The 20269-nt window shown below is 37.0% G+C and overlaps 1 protein-coding gene across 5 annotated transcripts in view; it reads left to right on the top strand.

Annotated features, from left to right (window-relative positions):
- The first annotated feature begins 6011 nt into the window (after window positions 1-6011).
- MEF2A (myocyte enhancer factor 2A) overlaps window positions 6012-20269 on the top strand; it is a 197750-nt gene continuing 183492 nt past the window's right edge. For all 5 annotated transcript variants that reach the window (XM_044665418.1, XM_044665416.1, XM_044665415.1 and 2 more), the window contains exon 1: window positions 6012-6110. The gene's annotated coding sequence lies outside the window, so the exon portion shown is untranslated. The remainder of the gene's footprint in view (window positions 6111-20269) is intronic.

Genomic DNA, 20269 nt, shown 5'->3' with positions numbered 1-20269 from the left:
AAACAGGAACATGGACTCTACCTTTGGGACTCTGGCACTAACAGGTGAGTTTTGCTTTTTCTTGCCTGGAACCAGCCCATGACACTTTCCTACCCTATTCCAAATTTCTAGATAAAAGTGGTTACTATCTCCCCTCTACCCACTTCACAACTCTAATACTTTTCCTCATTAGAATGTAAGTTCTTTAAGGGTAGGAACTGTCTTCTTTGCTTATATCTTTATGTCCAACACAGTGCAGTGTCTGGCACATAGTAAGTACTTAATCAATGTTTATTCATTCATTCTATCTTTAAGATATTGAGTGCTAAAGCAGATTTCATAAGATCATGGATTTAAAGTTCAAAGGGACTTCAGATGCCATTTATTTAGTGTAATCCCCTCATTTTACAGATAAGGAAACTGAAGCCTAAGGAGGTAAAGTGATTTTTTTTTCTCTGTGGTCATATAAATTGTAACTCAAATCCCAAAGTGGGATTTGAAACCAAGTCATCTGGTTCTAGAACCAGTGCTCTTTCCACTATATCTTATTGACTTAGAATTTTCTCCACATTGTGAGATTGATATACAATCTTAACTTTTTTAACACCTATTTTCACATTTGGAGAAGCAGTATGGGATAATAGTTAGGGCACTAGAGTTTGAGTCAGGAAGATTTGGATTCAAATTTTGTCTCAGACACTTAATGATTATGTGATTGGGCAGATTGTTTAGCCTTCCTGGACCTCAGATTCTTTATATGTAAAATGAAGATTTGGGGCAGGATAACCCAGAAGGTCCTTTCTAACTCTAAAGATGTGATTCCATGATCTTAGAAGTTTTGGGATTATGCCTATTCATCTAAGAATCTATAGAAATAGCTCACTGAGAAAAGTTGCCTCATTAATTTAAAAATTTCTTTTTACTTCCAACCACTAACTGTATTGTTAATAATTTGATGCATAATCTCTTTTCCACATTAATATTTCTACTTCCTTTAATTATAACTACCCTGTGACTACCTCATGTACCTGTTAATTTTTCATATTTAAATGTTTCCCTTGGTCCTGTTTCCTTTCATTTTAACATTCCTTTCCTTGACATTCTTTTGCTTGGTATACTGTTTCCTTTTTCAAATCCATGTCCTTCTCTTCTTTCAAAATTCTGCTTAAATTTACTTACTTCTTCTAGAAAGCATTTCCCAACCAATACAACCATCCTGGAATATACTCTCTCCTCACTTTTGCCTAGTAGAACTCTTAATAACCATCAAGGTTCAATTCAAATGCTACCTTCTATGTAACACTTGTCTTGATCTCCCTAGTTGCCAGTGTGAACTACCCCTCTCTCTTTTTATTTTTAATTTAAAATTTTTTATTTAGAATATTTTTCCATGATTACATATTTCATAATCCCCCTCCCCCTCTCTCCTCCTTCCCCCACAAAGCTGATCAGCAGTTCCACTGGGTTATACATGTATCATTGTTTAAAACCTATTTCTGTGTTCTTCATATCTGCAATAGAGATATCCTTAACATCAAAACCCCAATTATATCCCTATCACATTACGTGATTGATCAATCACCTATTTTTCTAATGCATTTCCATTTCCACAGTTCTTTTCTGGATGTGGACAGCATTCTTTCTCACGAGTTCCTCTGAACTGTCCTGAGTCATTGCATTGCTGCTAGTAGAAAAGTCCATTACATTCAATTGCGCCATAATATATCAATGTACATTGTTCTGGTTCTGCTCCTTTCGCTTTGCATCAATTCCTGGAGGTCATCCCAGTTCACATGGAATTCCTCTATTTCTTTATTCCTTTCAGCACAATAATATTCCATCACCAACATATACCACAATTTGTTCAGCCATTCCACCCCCCACCCCCCCATTTTCCAATTTTTTGCCACCACAAAGAGTGTGACTACAAATATTTTTGTACAAGTATTTTTCCTTATTGTCTCTTTGGGGGTAGAAACCCAGTGGTGGTATGGCTGGGTTAAAGGGCAGGCATTCATTTAAAGCCCTTTTGAGCTACCTCTCTTTATATTTTCTTTGTATATGTTTTGTATTTACTTATATGTTCATGTTGCCCTCCTCCTCTCAAGAGAATGTAAACTCCTAGAGGGCATGAACTGTTTTTTTTTTTTTTGTTTGTTTTTTGTTTCTTTTTTGCTTTTTACTCCTGCTTCCCAAGGCTTGGCACATAGTAGGCATTTAATAAAAGCTTGCTGGACAAATGAATTTCTCTGTATATTGCTTCTTCCTAAAGTGTGAAAAGCCTGAATTTTCTTTTGAGGTTGAGAATAACAGGAAGAGGTGAATTTTTAGGGTAAAGCAGTGAATGAAGGCAAAAGGTGAATGTTTTCATGCATAAGGGATGCACCAACTCAAGGTTGAAATCATCAAACATTTTCAGTTTTGACTCTAGTACTAATAGCTCTCAGTACACTTCTGGAGGAAAGGAATATGTTTCTGGGTACATTTCGAGAAACTAGGTGATGTCGGAAATTGTATTTAAATAATTTGACATATCACTGCTTTCTAACTATACATTATTAAATCATACCAATAAATATTTAACTAGCCACTACTATCTATTGACAATCGATCGATCAACAACATTTTAAGAAATTACTATGTGCCAGGCATTGTGCTAGATTGAGATTATAAAGACAAAGTGAAAAAGTTCTTGCCCTCTTTATGCAAAATTATTAGAAAGGACTTTGAAGACATACTGAGGTTGAAACTGTGACTTGGAATGTAATTTTAGAATAAGAAGAGAGTTTGGTCATTTAGTCCAATTTCCTCATTTTACAAATGAACAAACTAAGGCCCAGAGAGATTAAATGATTTACCAAAGTGAGAAAACAAATTGGTGGTAAGGATTGGGCAAGATCACGGTCTCTTGATTTCTAGGACAGTGCTCCATTTCCCCACTATATTTCTATATCATTTTGCCACTTACAAAGCACTAGGGAGATAATGTAGATTCCTATTTTATAAAGTGAGGAAATAAAATCTCATTGCAGAGGAGAGACTTGCTCACATCATAGTTGAGTTTGGGTTAGGTATTTTATAATTTTCTGTGGTCCCAAATTCTAAGGTCATTTTTGTTTCTGCTTCTAGCTCTTCCATATGGAGATAGCTACAGAACCACAGAATACCAAAGCTATTCTTGGGATATTGGAGATAATTAAGTCGAATACCCTCATTAAATAAACAAAAAAGAGAAAAATGAGGCCAAGAAGGCAGTGTGGAATAGTGAAAACAATGGTGGTTTTTAGGTCAGAAGTCTTGGGTTCAAATGGCTATGTAATAGACAAATTTCTTAACCTCTTAAGTGTCTCATTTCTCATCTATAAAACACGGTACCTAGACTACATCATCTCTGCAGTCCCTCTTTGGATCTTTGTGATCCTAAATGAATTCTCCAAGGTCACAGGATAAGTGAGAGAGCCAAAACTCCAGTATTTTCATAATAAATCCAGAGCTCTTTCCAATTGAACCTGGGTGTGTAGAGCAGTGTGCATAGTAAGAAATAGAGGTTTCTCCCAGGCCAATGCAAAGATCTTAAATTTTTGCCCAGTTTCTGTGCTGTACTTCTCTAAGTTCTTTCCTTGTCCTCTCTGGTTTAAGCTATTCAAAACGCAGAATCTTTTCAGCAGGTGGGCAGGTTTTGACAGGGTGTGAGATGGGGTAGAACGAAGAAGTGTTCCAGTTTTCTGGAGGATTTTATTTTCACTCCACTACTTCTAAGTAAAAAATCCATATTAGAACACTTTTATCTCACTCAGTGCTTTGTTTTTCTCCTTTATTTCTGGTGAGGTTAAAGGGTTGGGGGCTGGGGAACCGCGGGGAAGGTCAGGGGAACCATTTCTTCACCCCTTCTCCCGAATCCCATTTTTTTGGCTAAAAATATCGTTTTCCCCATTATAATAGAGTCACAGCATTATGTCCAGAGGTTTCCATGGTTTCTAGCAGATTTGGAAAGGAGAAAAAGTTTTAACATTAATTTTTGATTTATTTTAAATTTTGTTAAAGCATTTTAAAAAATACTTCGTTTTACTTTGGACTTTATTCAGTAAGTAGTGTATACCTCTTTTAGGTTAAATGTTAATTTTTCCAGTACCCATGTTTTTATGTACAACTTATTTGTCTCTCAGTCGTTTCTCCCATTACACTAGCAGTGTACACGAGGGATGTATCATGTCTTCTACAGCATTCACTTCGTAATTCTCCAATATCAGGTACTCATCAACAACTCAGCAAATGTGGACTAACTGAAGTTACTTCTCCCTTCTTCCACCTAACATCCCGCCCCTCCCACCCACCTTGCCCCGCTTTGCCCCAAAACCCTTTAGAGCCTTAAAATTTAATTTCACACCTACAAATGAAAGTAATAATTTAGCTTAGTGTATTCAATCAGCACACACGCTACTCTACATCCAGATGCTGTCTGTGCCAGTGCTTTCATAAACAAAAATAGCCTTTGAAAGAAAGTGGGCTTTAGGACGAAAAAAAATTTTTTTTGATGGGGGTGGGGAAGATTATAAAAAGATTGCCTTTGTAGTGGTTAGACACTTTCTATCGCACCCCTTTTTTCCTAATGGAACGGCATTCTAGGCATTCGATGGTTTGGATATACTCAAGCCCATTTAGCAAGTTTGGCCTCCGTTAAAGCAGAATCAGGGACATATCTGCCTAGTTCCCCATCCCATACTGAATCACTTTCTTTTCACACAGGAGATGAACAGAACAAAATGCACTTTTCCAGAGGTGCCAGCTCGAGCTTAAAAAAAAAAAAAAATTCCGCCCGAGATCTATGTCGCTGGCTTGGCCTTGTTGGGCAGGGACTTCCATTGTGTTTGTTTAGAGCGTAGGACCCACTGTCAAGCACATCCTGTGATTACAGGTGGTGTGCAAATAACAATAAGAGTGTCAGGGAAGTGCAAGGAGATCCAGAGGGAGATTGAAAAAGTGTGCCAGCAGGCTGGGGTGGCGGCAGAGCAAGGCGGGGCCGAGGGTGGGGCTGCTAGGAGGGAAAGGCCGGGAGAGAAGCGTGGCTGGACTGGCTCAAGGCGTCGGGAGGGAGAGCAGCAGGGAGCCTCAAGAACAAGGGCAGGAGGAAGGAAAAAAGAGACATCGGGAAGTGTTCCGAAGGGCAAGGCGAGGTACACGCGCCATTGGCAGGACCCGCGGCGCGGCTTCCTGACGCATGCGTTCCAGCTCCGTTCCAACCCCCATCCTGCCTGGCACCCCACCAGCCTCAGTCCTGATCCGGGGTCGCTCTGACTGGAGCATCTCCAGCTTCCCCGGGGAGCCCCGCCCTCCCTCCGTCTTTATTGGTTGATGGCTCCGCTCGCGCGCAGTGATTTGAGATTTTTTTTTTTTGTGTGTGTGTGTCCCTGCTGTCGCTGGTTTTGCTCTGGGTGGTTTGGTCCGAGACTTGGGGGTGGGGTGGGAGGGAAAAGCTGAAGTCCGGCTGGGGGAGAATAGGAGGAGGAGGGTGTGCCTCTAAAGGGCCGCGGAGGCTGCCCATGGGCCCCACCCCTGGAGGCGTCCGAACCAGCATCAAGTGACCAATATCCCTTCCAGGGAAACACCGTCCTTCAGAGGAAAGCCAAGCTCCAGACCATCCCCCGGCGCCAAACCGCCGTCATCTCCTTCCTGTGCGGGTTGATTCGTCCCTTCACCCACCCGGAAAAATATAGTCCGTGCCTCGCGTCCTAGTGTGATATCCCTTGTTTCCAAAGGCACTGACTAGCCTTCCAAAATTCACTGTTATCTTCTCCAACACCAGCCCCACTAGGTTCGAACGCAAAGGGGAGAAAGCCGCGAAAAAGAGATTTATCTAACGGGGGCGAGAAGTAAGGGAAAAGGGAGGAAAAGGGGCGTAGGGACACTTATGTAGTGAATCGTACGGCGCATGCGCTCAGAGAGGAAGAAGTTCCGGTCCAGCTGGGGCCCTGTCGCCTAAAAATAGCCTTCGTGTTGGGATTCATGCGCTGATGTCCCAGTGAGTCCCAGGCTGTAGGAGGAGGAGGCTTCGGGCAGTCCTGTGTATATGTGTGTGAGAGTGCGTGTGTGTGAGTGTGTATGTGTGCAAGCTAGTCCCGCGGGGGGATACGGTGAGTTCTGACCTGGCTCGCATCCAGACCTGGGTAACGGAGTAGAAGGGAGCAAGGGGTTGGGGGACGGCGTCTCTGTCTCTGAAGTGGCTGGGGTAGGAGGCTGGGTGTGGGTATCTTGGGGTCGGGGTGGGGGGGTGGCAGGCCGTGCGATAAAGCGTACCCTGGGGGCTGGGGGCTCAGCTGTTGCCAGTGGACCTAGGATCGCTGGGCATACTCTGGACTGATGTGACATTGACCAGGTGAGAGGGGGTCGGTTGTCTGCAGGGTCACGCTAATGAGATCTCTGTGGTTACGGGATGTGGTAGGGAGGTATTAGGAGGGATGAGGGGGGGCGCCAGGATTCCCTGTTGTAGAGGTGAGGGTCGCCAGCAGGGAGAAGGAGATACTCTGAGTAGGTGGGGTGGGAGGTGAGTAGTGTCACGGTTCTGGGAGGCTTGGAGAAGCGTGAGCCTGGATGTACTGTTAGTAAAAGATGTAGGGTTTTGTGTGTATGTGTATGTGCGTGCGCGCGCGCGCGCTCGCTCTCTCTTTGGGGTCTGATTTGAGGATGAAGTTAGGGTGTACTTATGTATTTGGGGGGGGTCTCAGAAATAGTCAACTTTTGGCCAGATTATTGGAAGGAACCATCAAAAATTAATGATGAAGCCATTGTATCTCTGCCCCCACCTATTTTGGGAACGCGAGAAGGGTTTCGGAGATGATTGAGTCCTGCTTTTGAAAGTTACGGGAGCTTCGGTAAATTCTGTAAATTCTCTGAGGCTGAGGTGTCTGAGGCTATTAGAGGATGGCATTGTCTTAATTGGGCTACTGGAAATTCCTGCTACTTTTGACCCTGCCACTGTGGTTAGGGAAGGTTTTGGGTATGTTGACCCATAGTTTGCTAATGATGTTTCTCTAATTCAGATCTCTCAAAGTTCCTATGGTATTCTTATTTTGTGAAAAGGGCTGATTTGCGTTTATGGTCTAGTCTTGTTCCTTTTTTGGCTTAGGAGGGACTTGTTACCGTGAGATGTTTCAAGTGTCTTTGAAATGCCTTGTGGCTGTCAGCAGTCAATAAATGTGAGGTAGGAGAAAGGTTCGGGGATGGGGGTGGGGGATGGATGGGAGGGAGAAGAAATGTAGTGGGGGAGACACCTGCTAATGAAAAGCAGTACAGCTGTGTTAACTGGGAGAGTTTATTAATGAAGGGGTAATAGGGTTGGGAAGAAGCTGCTTTCTTTACTCCCTGGGATTCAGTAAATCTCAGTCCTATGAACATAGTGTGGGTTATTTTCATTCTTATTCTACCAGTGAATTTAGGACTAGGTGCTATATTTCAATAGCAATTAAGATGGTTATATACAACTACACATCTAACAAGATCTAGTAGTGACAAACTAAGAGATTGTTGTTTTGCTGTTGAAATGTAAGGTTTAGAGTTTTAAATTGAATTTTTTATTGTTTTGAAATGGCTGATGTGTGGTACTTCTGTAGTGTTCTGGGTATTTACCTTTATGTTAGAATAAGGAATTGACATATTAGTAATTAAAATTGAAGATATTAGAAAAATGGCCTGATGTTTTATATTTCCACCAATTCCCCATTTTCTGCATAAAGACTCTAAAACTTGTAGATTTTTATCAGTGATTTAAAAAAATCTTTGTATTATTTATTACTATGTAGCTGGAAAGCTTTCCAACTGTACTTAGGTATACATTGCATAAAAGTTCTTTTTCCTTAAGAATACAACCCTCTTGTTTTGTCATCTTAAGTGCTAGGGTTGTCAGTCTTAAAATGTGTGTTTATCATTACAAGTACCTGAACAATCTATAGAAAAAAGTAACATTTTTGAAGACATATAAAATATGATTCCTCTTCATCAGAATTTACTTTAGGGTGTACAGATACAAAATAACTATGAAAGTACCATTTTTTTTAAAGGGCAGCTATCTTTACTCTTTCTAGAGGTGATAATTTTACTTTCAACATTGTGACAAATGGAATACATGTTCATAGTATCATAGTTCTAAGATTAGAATTGGTTTTATATATTACTGTATTCAAAATTGAATCGTTTTGCAGTGAGAGAACTTTTACAAATGATTGTGATCATGATGAATATTCTTATTGAACAAACTAGAGCTTTAAAATTTTATCAGTTTACTTAAACCTTAGGTTGACTGAATGCTTTCTCCAAGATACTTGTGCTTTAGGAATTGTAGATTCTGCTATTTCTTTGCAATCATTAAATATTTTGTTGGCAAAAGTTATGATAAAAGTACATTTTAAAACTTGTGGTTTTTTCTTTTGCCTTTCATATTATATCTATTTATAACTTAGGAATTTGTTCACAATTATGAGGAAAGTTTAAATCATCTAGTATTTCATAAAACTAAATTATGAAGCTGAAAAATAGTGCCACAGGGCTTAGAAGTTGTAATTTGAACAATAGCATGCTGAGAACAGTACTATGGATTGCATCCATATTATAATTGTCTTATGATCCCATATAGATTTTGTAAACTAATTTGTTTATATTGGTGGAGGTGAAGTCATGTTTAAGGGAAGTTCAGGTGCTTTGTAGTGTTTAAATTTTCTTCTAAGCAATTTCCTTTTTTTTTTTTTTTTGTAAGAAATGTAACTACTCCGAAGACTAAAAACATGTTGCCATATAATAAATGCCTTTCACAGCAATGAACATTTATTAAATACTTATGAATTAAGGCACTGAACTAGGTTCTTAAACCATCCTCATAGATACAACCTTAGAGATGTAAAAAATAACACTTCTCATCTTTGAACAGACTTTGTTTTAGTTGGGTGGAATAAAAAGCACACACATTTGATAATAATATAGTGTGTTGTAGGTAGAAGAGAGATTCGCACAAGAACATTTAAGGAGGATTATTTAACTGTTTGGTTTTGGGAAAAAGAATAAAAGACTACTCCTTTGGAAAGGTAGTCCTGAAACTAGCAACATGAAGATCTTCATGTATAGATGTGCAAACTTCAAAGGGCCATATGAATATGAGTTGTTGTTACTAGTGTTATGTAGAGGTAAAGCATTCTAGCTTGAGAATATATGGAGGTGGAAAGATGGCAAGATAAAATAGGAGAAAAATTTGTAGAAGAGTTGGGCTGGAATGTAGCCTATATGAAAGGAAATTGTGTGAAGTAAAGCTGTAAAGAGTAAACTCGAGACTTTTCAGGCCTAAAATGCTAAACTAATGCAGTTTGCCTTTTTTCCTATTGGAATTGGGGAATCACTGAATATTTTTGAGCTTGAGAATAATATGGTTGGATTGGTGCATTATGAAGATGATTTAGACAGATATGTGAAAGATACACTGGAGTACTATTGAGATTGGCGGTAGAGAAAACCGGATAGTATTGCTAAGAGGGCTCAAATTAGTTTGGTGGCAATGTGAGTAAAGAAGAGGCAACAGGTTTGAATGGGATTGTGGAGGTAGAATTGACTGGAATTGATAAATGACTAGATAATGGATGTGGTGGTGATGGAGAGGTTTGAGTGAAAGATAAGTGGAAACTTTCAAGTTTGGGTTAGTTGGAGGATAAAGAGATAATCAGTAGGTATAGGGAATTAGGAAGAAAGAAAAGGCTAGAACTTTTTTGAATATATTGGAGTTTGAGGTTTCCTGAAAATACAGGTGGAGATAGTCATCAAACATTTGGAAATGTAGTATTAGATAAATAGATTTAGAAGACATCTGTGTAAGCTAATATTTCAAACTCTGGGGGATGGATGATTACATTATTCCTTCAACAGAAATGTTGATTTTACCTCTCTGCACACAATGGCCTTCCAGTTCCTGAATTTCTTCAACCCCATAACATTTCTTTACTTCAGAGACACATAAAGATGTGACCTCAAACTTGATCTCACCATCATTCACAAGTGCTCCATTTCCATGATCAAGAATTCTTAAATTCTTTTGTCCAACTATACTTTCCTGTCATTCCATCTTTTCTCTTATGTCTCACTGGCTAAACCAGTGAATACATCATCTTCACAATGATCTCTAATACCTCCACTCCTCACTATATACCCTGACTTTTCACTCTTATGAATTCAGCTTAATTTTCCTCCTTTCTCATATAGACACCGTAGTTATCTAGTATATAGATACTATAGTTATCTATTAACATCTCATTGTCCTCTTGAATTTCTTGCTCCTCATTGTCCTGTTTCTTGCCAAATCTCAACCCTGTATTACTTCCATTTATTTCCTCTGCTCTTCATATGCTTTGCATGGTGCTTGTGAAGTTCCCCCCCAATTGTGCTAAGCTCTGTACAAATTGATAATGTCTATTATCAATTGGGCCCTCATCATAGCAAGGCAATCCTTTTATTATTCTCTAATTGCCTTTTTTTATCTTGTCCTCCAGTGAAGCTCTTCCAAGACTTCTACTCAAATCTCCTATCTCTCTACTTTCTTAGAATAGTATCTCAATTATTCATACTTCACATAGAAAATAGGGACTTTGGCAGTGAGCTTCCCTCTTTTCTGATTTATTCTTCTCTCAATGTTTTTACTTTTATTCTTTGATGAAGTGACTCTTCTACTCACAAAGGCCAACTTTCCCACTTGTGCTCTTGATCCTTTCACCTACCATCTCCTCTAGTAGATTTCTTTTTGGATCATTCTTTTTCTCTTTCATCTTTAATACCTTTTAATCTACTGGCTCTTTCTGCTTCTTACACATATGCCTTGGCCTTTCACCATCCTTAAAAAAATCTTCATTGGCCCTACCATTTATTGAAGCTATCATTTTATAGATATTTCCTACTTTTCACAGCTCAAGTAGGGAAAAAAATCCAAAAAAGCCCCCCATCTACACTTGTTACCTCTAAGTTCTTTTCTTCTCACATCCCAACATTTTGTAATCGGGATTTTTCAATGAAGTATAAGACACTAAGAAGATTGGGAAAGATTTCTTGCAAAAGGTGGAATTTTAGCTAAAAACTGAAGGAAGCCAGGGAAGATAGAAGACCAGAATGAGAAAGGAGAGCATTCCAGGCATGGGGGACAACCAGTGAAAATAACTAGTCATGTAATGGAGTTTCTTGTTCAAGGAACAGAAAAAAGGCCATCATCATGGAGGGGAGGTATATGAAGACTTGAAAAGTTGGAAGGGGGCTGATCATGAAGGGCTTAGAATGCCAAACATGATTTAAACTTTTTTTCTGGAGATAATGGGATGCCACTCTAGTTATTATTTTGCAGTTGAGTAGAGAATGCATTAGAAAGGTGAAGAGACGTGAGGCAGGCAGATCAACCAGCAAGTTATTGCAGTAGTGGGGTGAATTGAGGAGTACCTGTTCAGGGTGGTGGCAGTGTCAGAAGAGAGAAGGTGGTATATATAAGAGATGTATATGTATGAGTGTATAATTTCTCATTTCATTTATATGATTTAAGTCGCATATAATGTTTTCTTGATTCTGTTAATTTCATGCTCTTATTAGTTCACATAGATTTTTCCATACTTCTCTTCATCACATTCATCATTTCTTACACTACATTACTTATCTGTTGATTTCATATATCAGAGGTTTGTTTAGCCATTCTCCATTCTATGGGCAACTAATTCTTTTACAATTCTTTGCTATCACAAAGTTCCACAAATATTTTGGTGTATGTGAAGACTTTCTTCTTATCATTGGCCTCTTTGGTGTATTAATTTAGCAACAGAATCCCTGAGTCAAAATATATCTACTTTTTAGTCACTTTTTTGCATTACTCCAAATTGATTTCTAAAATAGTTGTACTGGTTCACAGCTCCACCAATAATGCACCAATAGGCCTATCTTCCTATAGCTCCTCCAAATGTGACTGTTGATATCTTTTGTGGTCTTTGCCAATTTGCACTGTGTGAGGTAAAACCTCAGAGTTGTTTTGATTTGCATTTCTCTTATTAGTGATATCAAGGGTTCTTTCATGTGGTTGTGAATTATTTGCAACTCTTTAAAGAAATTTGTTCCTATTTTTTGACCTCTTATCTCTTTGGAAAAGGCTTTAAGCATTTAAATATATATATATATATATATATATATATATATATATACACACACACACACACATACATATACATATACATATACATATATATAGAGAGAGGGTAACTGAGCCTCAAATCAGCCTGTGAATTTGGACAAGTGTTTACCCCAAGGATGTGAAGATTTTCCCTGCTGGAATGGGTTGATGAGAAAAATTATTCCAATGACCATGAAGGCAGCTGAAATAGATGCTTTGGAGTTCTAAGAGCTTGGCAATACATGGAAGACCCCAGGGTCATCCACTGAATCCTGACTTTTGTCTTGCTATTACTTAATTCTGGAAAGAGTGAGACCGATGATTTTGTACAACTCTGTTTCACTTAAATCCAACTTGTGGGCAAGTCAATGGTGATGTCATTAGTCGTCTTTGAAAACAAAGGATGAATAACAAAAAATATATATGTATATATGTTGTGTATACATGTATATACACTTATGTAGAGGATGATCCCCCACCCCATTAATTGTTTATATGTGGATATCAAAATCTTAGATAAATTTAATAAGTTTTTTTCCCCTTTTCACTACTTCCCTTCTGATTCCAGATGTGTCAGTTTTATCTAACTTTTCAATTTTATATAATCAGTTACATATTTCATCTTTGTAATTACCTCTCTCCTGTACATGGTTAAGATATATCCATTCATAGCTGTGAAAAAGTATATGATCTAGTTCTTGTAGTCCTATAATATTTGATTTATGCAATTGAAATAACATTCTTTTGAGACAAGGTCCCTATAGCTTTCACCAGACTGCCAAGGGGTCTATGAAGAAAAAATAGTGAAGAACTCCTGGATTATTAGAATCCTAGTTTTGGAGCTGGAAATGCTTTTCAAGGCCATTGAATTCAACCTTTTTTCATTGTTACAGAGGAGAAAAATGAGGCATGGTAAGGTGGATTTTACATTAAGAACCAACCCACCCTCCTTATTTATTCCAATGAAGGGGCCTGGATTCTTTTACTTGGTACCCAAGCACATTATCCAAGATTGGCATTTTCCTTTCCCCATTGGTCTGACAACTGGATTTTTCTGAGTATTGCTTGGGGAGTATTTAATTTCCATTGCAACTATCTACTTTGCTTTTTTCTGATAAGGAATCTATTATACTTAAAGTTATGTAAAGATGTCAACCCCTCTCCACCTCCCCCAAAATAACAAACAAACCTCCAGACTATGCTGAAACAGCAAAAAAAAAAATTAGAGAAAATTATGGCATTTTCCAGTTGTGTTATGAATAATTTAACTTTACTTTAACCCATGTTATAAACCATGTTATAAACAACCTTTTTCTTGCATGCTAATTCATAAACTAGGTGGTAGAGGTTGAAAAAAGTTGTGATATCTAACTCTTAAAGTGATGGGTTTAATTAAATTAGGCTTTATATTTGTGATGTAATCTGAATTAAGGTTGTAGTTAAAGTTCATATTATTAGTGTGCTAATCACAGAGATTAAAATTAGAGAGAAATTGTGTGATAGGTGGTTGTTAAGATGTTTGAAGGTGGTTGTTTAACTGTCAGCATTTCATTTCTGGTATGATATGAATAAGAACTATTATTTTGACATTACAGTGGAACCAAATGAAATGATTTTTGTGAGAGACAAAAGACATTTGTTGATTTTTATTTAATAATTGACAGTCACTTAATCTCTTAGGACTTTAGTACTCTCATCTGTAAAATAAGTAGGGTTAGGCTGCATTATTCTTAAAATCCTTTCTATGAAAATCTGTGAAATCATATGGATTTAGGATTGTTCTTTACCTATAAATAAATGCTGGGGGCAGCTGTGGATTGAGAGCCAGACCTAGAGATGGGAGGTCCTAGGTTCAAATATGGCCTCAGACACTTCCTAGCTGTGTGACCCTGGGCTTAACCCTTAACCCGCACTTAACCCCCATTGCCTAGCCCTTACCATTCTTCTGCCTTGGAGCCAGTACACAGTATTGACTCCAAGAGGGAAGGTAAGGGTTTTAAAACAAACAAACAAACAAACAAACAAACAAACAAACAAATAAATAAATAAATGCTAAGTAATGCCGTTCTGTAGGGGAAGGGACCTCTGAGCCCTGGGGAGTAGGAAACATTTCCTGAACTCTTGAATCTACTTCCCAGGAAGTGGCTATGGAATTTGGGAGAATGATTTCCATTTTTTCCCCCTAACAGTAAATGCCTGTATTTAGGAAATTAAGTAGGTAAACATCTAACCTTCAAGTTGAAATGCAAATGAAATAAAAATTGATATGGAATACAGCACCAATTGATTGGAGGTACCTTGGACTTTTGTGAATTAGCCTGGAAATTTAACCATTATAGTTCTATTGTTTCTTTAGGAAAGTAATTTGTAAGATGCAAAAAAAAACCAAAAAACAAACCCAACACCTTGGAATCCAACCTATTCCATAGTTGGTAGCTCATGGTGTTTTGGTAACATTTATCTTTCATTATTCATTTGAAGATATGAGTGGGTCTTTTAGGATTTTGGTCTGATAGTTGGGTACATCATAATACAATAGAAGGAAGGAGGGGTGTATTTGTAGTCAGCTGACATGGATTCAGTTCCTGGTTCTACTTTTTATACCTCTGTAGACTTGGGCAAGTCACTTCTTTGAGCTTCATTTTTTTTTCCTTTCTCTCTGCAATGAGGGCATTGAGCTGGGAGATCTCTTAATATTCTAGCTATAAATCTGTGGGGTTATGAAGGAGTTGAAATTAAACATTTTTTCTGCAGTAATAAATATGCAAAAACAGTGTTATGCTCTTGCAGATGGAGCAGTAGTGAGGATAAGATGGAAGTAAACTTCTTATAAAGACTATTTAATTTCCTAAAATGTAAAGTTTACTTATAGCTGAAGGTTTTTTATTTCTTTTTAGGACATATCACTTTTTCATAACACCGCTTAGGAAAAGGCATTCATTTCCTTTAGAAATGCAAGCGATGTGTAAACATAGTGATTCTGTCTATCTTCCTTTTGAATATTATATGAATTTCAGCAACTATTTACTAAATATCTACATTTGAGAGTAAATGTTCAGGGTTAGATTAGGATACCTAAGATTTGAATTCAAGTTCTTATACAAGTTGGCTTTGTGACCTTTGTGAAGACATGTAACTTCTCTGCTCTCAGGCAACTCTTAAGACCTTAAGTTACAGAGCAATCACTCTTCTTTGGTAGTAAGAGGCTCCCTCTGCCAATAAAATCTTGTCACATCCAAAAATATGCATGGCATAGTCTTTACCAGCTTTACTGATAATAGCTTAGATTTTTATTGTGCTTTAAGGTTTGCAGAAAGCTTTACATACAAGTTCACATTTCAGTAAGTCTTATGAGGTAGATGTTATCATTATTCTCATTTTAGAGATGTGCAATTTAAAATGAGAGTTTATCACATAGCCAAGTGGGGTTGAATTTGAATTTAGGTCTTTTTGACTGGAAGTCTAATTCCCTAAGTGTCTTGTCTCCTTAGTGTGATTATTAAATCTTTGAAGGTAAAGACTCATACTTCTTAAGTATAAGAGCATGGTGCCTTGAATATCATCAATGTATAATGAAATTCTGTAATATGTACTTATAAAAAAGAGTAAAAGTTATATTATCACTCCTATATTTTCCTGCATATGAGATATGATGCTTATATGTTATTTAAACAGTATTGGAAAAGCTACTTTTAATCTTTGACTTCAGATATGTTGGTTCTGACCTCCAAGGGCTTTTGCCACCTTCCTTTCTAATTAGGATGTTAGACTAGGGGACCTTGAAGAACATTTCTAACTCTATGATTTTTAGAGTTTAGAGCAAAACCAACATAAAATATGGCAGAAAAAAGCATTACATTAAGGAGATGACATTTAATAGTCATTTCCCAGCCAGGGGTAACACTGGACAATTTCTTTAATTTCCTTGGATCTTAGTTTCTTTTGTAGAATGGAAATGTAGCTTCTTTAGGCAGCTGGCCAGATCAAATGATAAAGTTTTGTTATTCTAAATATTGTGGAATGTAAATGAAAACTTTCAAACAAGTCAGTAAGATTACTGGCCTAAAATGAAAAATATATTTCCCAAAAGTGGGAGAAGAATAAGAGAGAAGTTAGGCTACACCATACAAGCAAAAAAAGTTAATCTTTAAAAGAGCATTTAAGTTTTGTCATTATGTTAAAAGGAAATAGGAACAATCCAACAGCCAAAAGTTGTATCAACTATACACTAGATAATTTATTTTTAATAGTTTCAGTACCTAAAGAATGAACAAAATATAGTAGTATATTCTATTATGTTCTTTAAACATCAGCCAGTTTAAAACATTTATGTTAATTTTTCTCAAAGCAATCACTAGATATACCTTTAAGTTAAAGGTAAAGAAGCTATGTTTCCTGGTTAAGAAATCTGCCTAGTTAAATTTGATTTTTTTGTATTGTATAATATAATGTATATTGTTTAGTAAAACATCTTTCCTCATTTGCCTAATAACTAAGGCTATACTAACTTATTTTTCTCAGGGCAACTAAGCATTTTATGTCTCACATTTTTAAGAAGATGTGTTTTATATATAACCATAATTTTGCTGATACACTGTAGTTACAGAATGAGCTTAGAATTGCTTTTTGTTATAGTGGTGATAGATTTATGTGGATCCTTTCACTTTTATTTTCTCACCTGGTCCTTTTTGTGACTAATGGAACAGGCAGACAGGAAAGATGGAGTGATGGATGAGATAGGTTTGTATAACATGTTGAATCTTACTGGCTAGTTATAATTGTTAAACTCCAATTTTGACCTAGTTAGTGCCATTTTATAACATAACATTTATATAAATACATATATATCTATATCCATGATTTGTCATTTGTCATTAAGCCATGACCATTAATGAGCATTGATAACAATCAGTAGTCAATAAAGTGCCGACTATATATCAGGCACTGTGCTAAGTGCTAGGGGAATCTCCTTCCTCCCCCTTCCCAAAGATGCCCATGCTAATAAACTCTCAGTGGAAGACAATATATAAAGAGGAACTGAAAGTAGGGTAGGGAAGGCACCTGCTGCTGGTGCATGGTGGAAAAGTCAGAGAAATTCCAAAGTAGGTTAATCAGGTGGGAAATGAGATGTTTGAAACCTCTCTGTAAAGTAAGGTTTTGGAGTTCATGACTCCATTCTCCAATCAGAGGGACGGATATCCTTTCAGCTGCCATTTCTTCCTCTGTAACATCTCTTGCATCTGATGTCCTTGACACCATTTGTTTAGATTACTGCCGCATACTGCTGCCCAAATAATTAAAAACAAATTAAACAAAAACCTTTCAGTTCCAAATTCTCTTTCTCCTTGTGGTCCCTCCCTATTCAGGCAAGATATATGGTACCCATTGAACATAGAAAGTCATGCAAAACATTTCCACTATTAGTCATGTTTCCCCCTTCCCCAGTGAAAAAACAAACAAACAAGAAAAATAAATAAGAAAAATGCATCAATTGAGTTCATCAGTTCTCTCCCTGGAGATGGATAGGGTTTTATATTCTGAGTCCTTTGGATTTGTGGTAGATAATCACATTGTTCAGTTACCAAATCTTTTACAAGTGACTATCTTTACAGTATTGCTATTGACATGTAATTTGTTTTCCTGGTTCTTCTCTATTTTGCATCAATTCATCTAAGTCTTCTCTGGATTTTCTGAAATGATCTCCTTTATACAATTGTATTCTATCACATCCCCCAATTTGTGGGTATCCTTTCAGTTTCCATTTCTTTGCCATCACAAAAACCAGTTATAATATAAATATTTTTGCACATAATAAACCCTTTTTCATTTGATCTCTTTGGGTGATACAGTTAGGTCAAACGATATATGCACAATTTTATTACCTTTTGGGAATAGTTCCAAATTGTTCTCCAGAATAATTGGACTAGTTTACAGCTTAAGTAATTTTCCTTAAGTTAAAATCCGACCATTTGACTATTCAACTTCAGTGAGTTTCCCATTAACTTTTGGAAAGAAAACAAACTCTGTTTAGCATTTAAAGTCTTACACACCCTATCTTCCAGTCTCATTGGACATTGTTCCCTTTCTTGCACTCTACGATCCAACCAAATTGGTCTTTTCTCTGTTCCTCATACTTGATACTTCATCTCCTGTTTCCCTTTGTACATCCGTCTCATTTCCACCTCTTAGAATCCTTCTCTTTCTTTAAAATGCAGCTTAAATACTAACTTCTCCCCCAGCCCCCAGCTTTCCCTGATTCCCACAATTGTTTCCTTCCAGACTGGCCCATATTTATCTATTTGTTATCTATTTGTATTTATTAACTTTATGTTCGTGTTGTTTATATTTTTGAGTGTACTTAACTCTGTCATTAGAAAGTGAACACCCAGAGTAGAAATTGTTTCATTCTTTTACTTGTATCCCTAGTACTTAGCATATAGTAATTTAAATTACCAATTTAATTTAAATGATATTATTTCATTCCTTTGGTGTGCACATGCTGAAAAGTTTAATACATACTCGTTGCTTGATTCCTGGCAAAATTACCGAATTAAAAAAAATTTTTAATCAGCCAAAATCTTCTTTGTCTCCACTGCCCCCCCTTAGAACTAAAGAAAAACAAACCATGTTACAAACACATATAGTCCATCAAAACAAATTTTCACATTGTTCTTCATCATCTGTCATCTTTCTATCAGGAAATGGGTAGCTTGTTTCCTCATTAATTCTTTGAAATTATGGTTGATCATTATGTTAATGGTGTACAGCTTCTTTCAAGTTCCTAATTCTTTAAAAGTTGTTTTCCTTTGCCATATTGCTTTTCCTGCATAAGTTGTTTGGTTCTGTTCACTTCACTCAGCATCAAGTCATACAAGTTTTCACAGGTTTCTCCGAAACCATTCCCTTTATCATTTCTTATAACAGTGATATTCAATCACATATGTTTATATGAACATATTCATATATTTATAACTTTTTTAGCTGTTCTCCATTTTAGGGGTACTCCCCTATATTCCCATTTTTTCCTACTAAAGATCAGCTATAAATATTTTTGTACATCTTTTGGACTTGTTTTGCTTAGGATTCATCCCTCCCTTGACCTGCCCTCTCTTTAATTTTCCTTTATCTCTTTTCCCTTTTCCTTTTCCCCTCCCATTTCCTTCTTGAATGAAATGTATTTCTAAACATAACACACATTCTGTCTCTCTGTATGGATGTATTTTTAACCAATTCAGACAAGAATGAGGTTGAAATATCAGCTGTTCCTCTCAATTTCTCCTTGTTCATATTGAGGTCTACTGATGTAGTAGTAAGTAAGAGAGTAAACCGCTATAAGCTTCTAAAGTAGTGGTTCTGGGGGCCGCTGGGTGGCTCAGTGGATTGAGAGCCAGGCCTAGAGACGGGAGGCCCTAGGTTCAAATCTGGCCTCAGACACTTCCCACAGTGTGACCCTGGGCAAGTCACTTGACCCCCATTGCCTAGCCCTTACCACTCTTCCATTTTGGAGTCAATACATAGTATTGACTCCAAGATGGAAGGTAAATGTTTTATTAAAAAAAAAATAATAAAGTAGTGGTTCTCAGATTATATCAACAGACTATTAAGAAGTTAGAACTAGTTAGAAGTTAGAATTAGATTTAATGATCTCCAGACTTATCATATATCAGTTAAAAGAAAGATTGAGCACATACCTCAATAGATATGTTTACAAGTTATATACATATATTATTGTACTAATAACTATACATCATAAAACTTAGAAAATAGAAACTAAAAATGATTAAAATGAAATTATATTTGATTCTAGTGTCAATAAGGAGCCACTGGAGTTACTGAATTAGAGAAGTGATGAAGTGAGAACTGCAATTGAAGATAATTATTTTGGCTGATGCATTTTAAAAACATGTATAAATTTTTTAAAATACACCTTATTACCCACAGTATGTATAATTAAACTCATTGAGAAAACCATATTCAGCATATTTTGCATTTTGGGATTTACTAGGGAGTATGTTTATAATGATAGGCTTCTTTTAGACTGGAAAATTTTGCTGATCAAAAGGGTCAAAAGACAAATACAAGTCTCATTTATAAACAAAAACAAAACACTAAGAAAATAGCCTG

This window comes from Gracilinanus agilis, chromosome 2 (assembly GCF_016433145.1).
Source record: "Gracilinanus agilis isolate LMUSP501 chromosome 2, AgileGrace, whole genome shotgun sequence".
In the NCBI taxonomy this organism is placed as follows: domain Eukaryota; kingdom Metazoa; phylum Chordata; class Mammalia; order Didelphimorphia; family Didelphidae; genus Gracilinanus; species Gracilinanus agilis.
The sequence above is the reverse complement of the archived record's forward strand: the minus strand, read 5'-3'. Positions and strand labels throughout refer to the sequence as shown.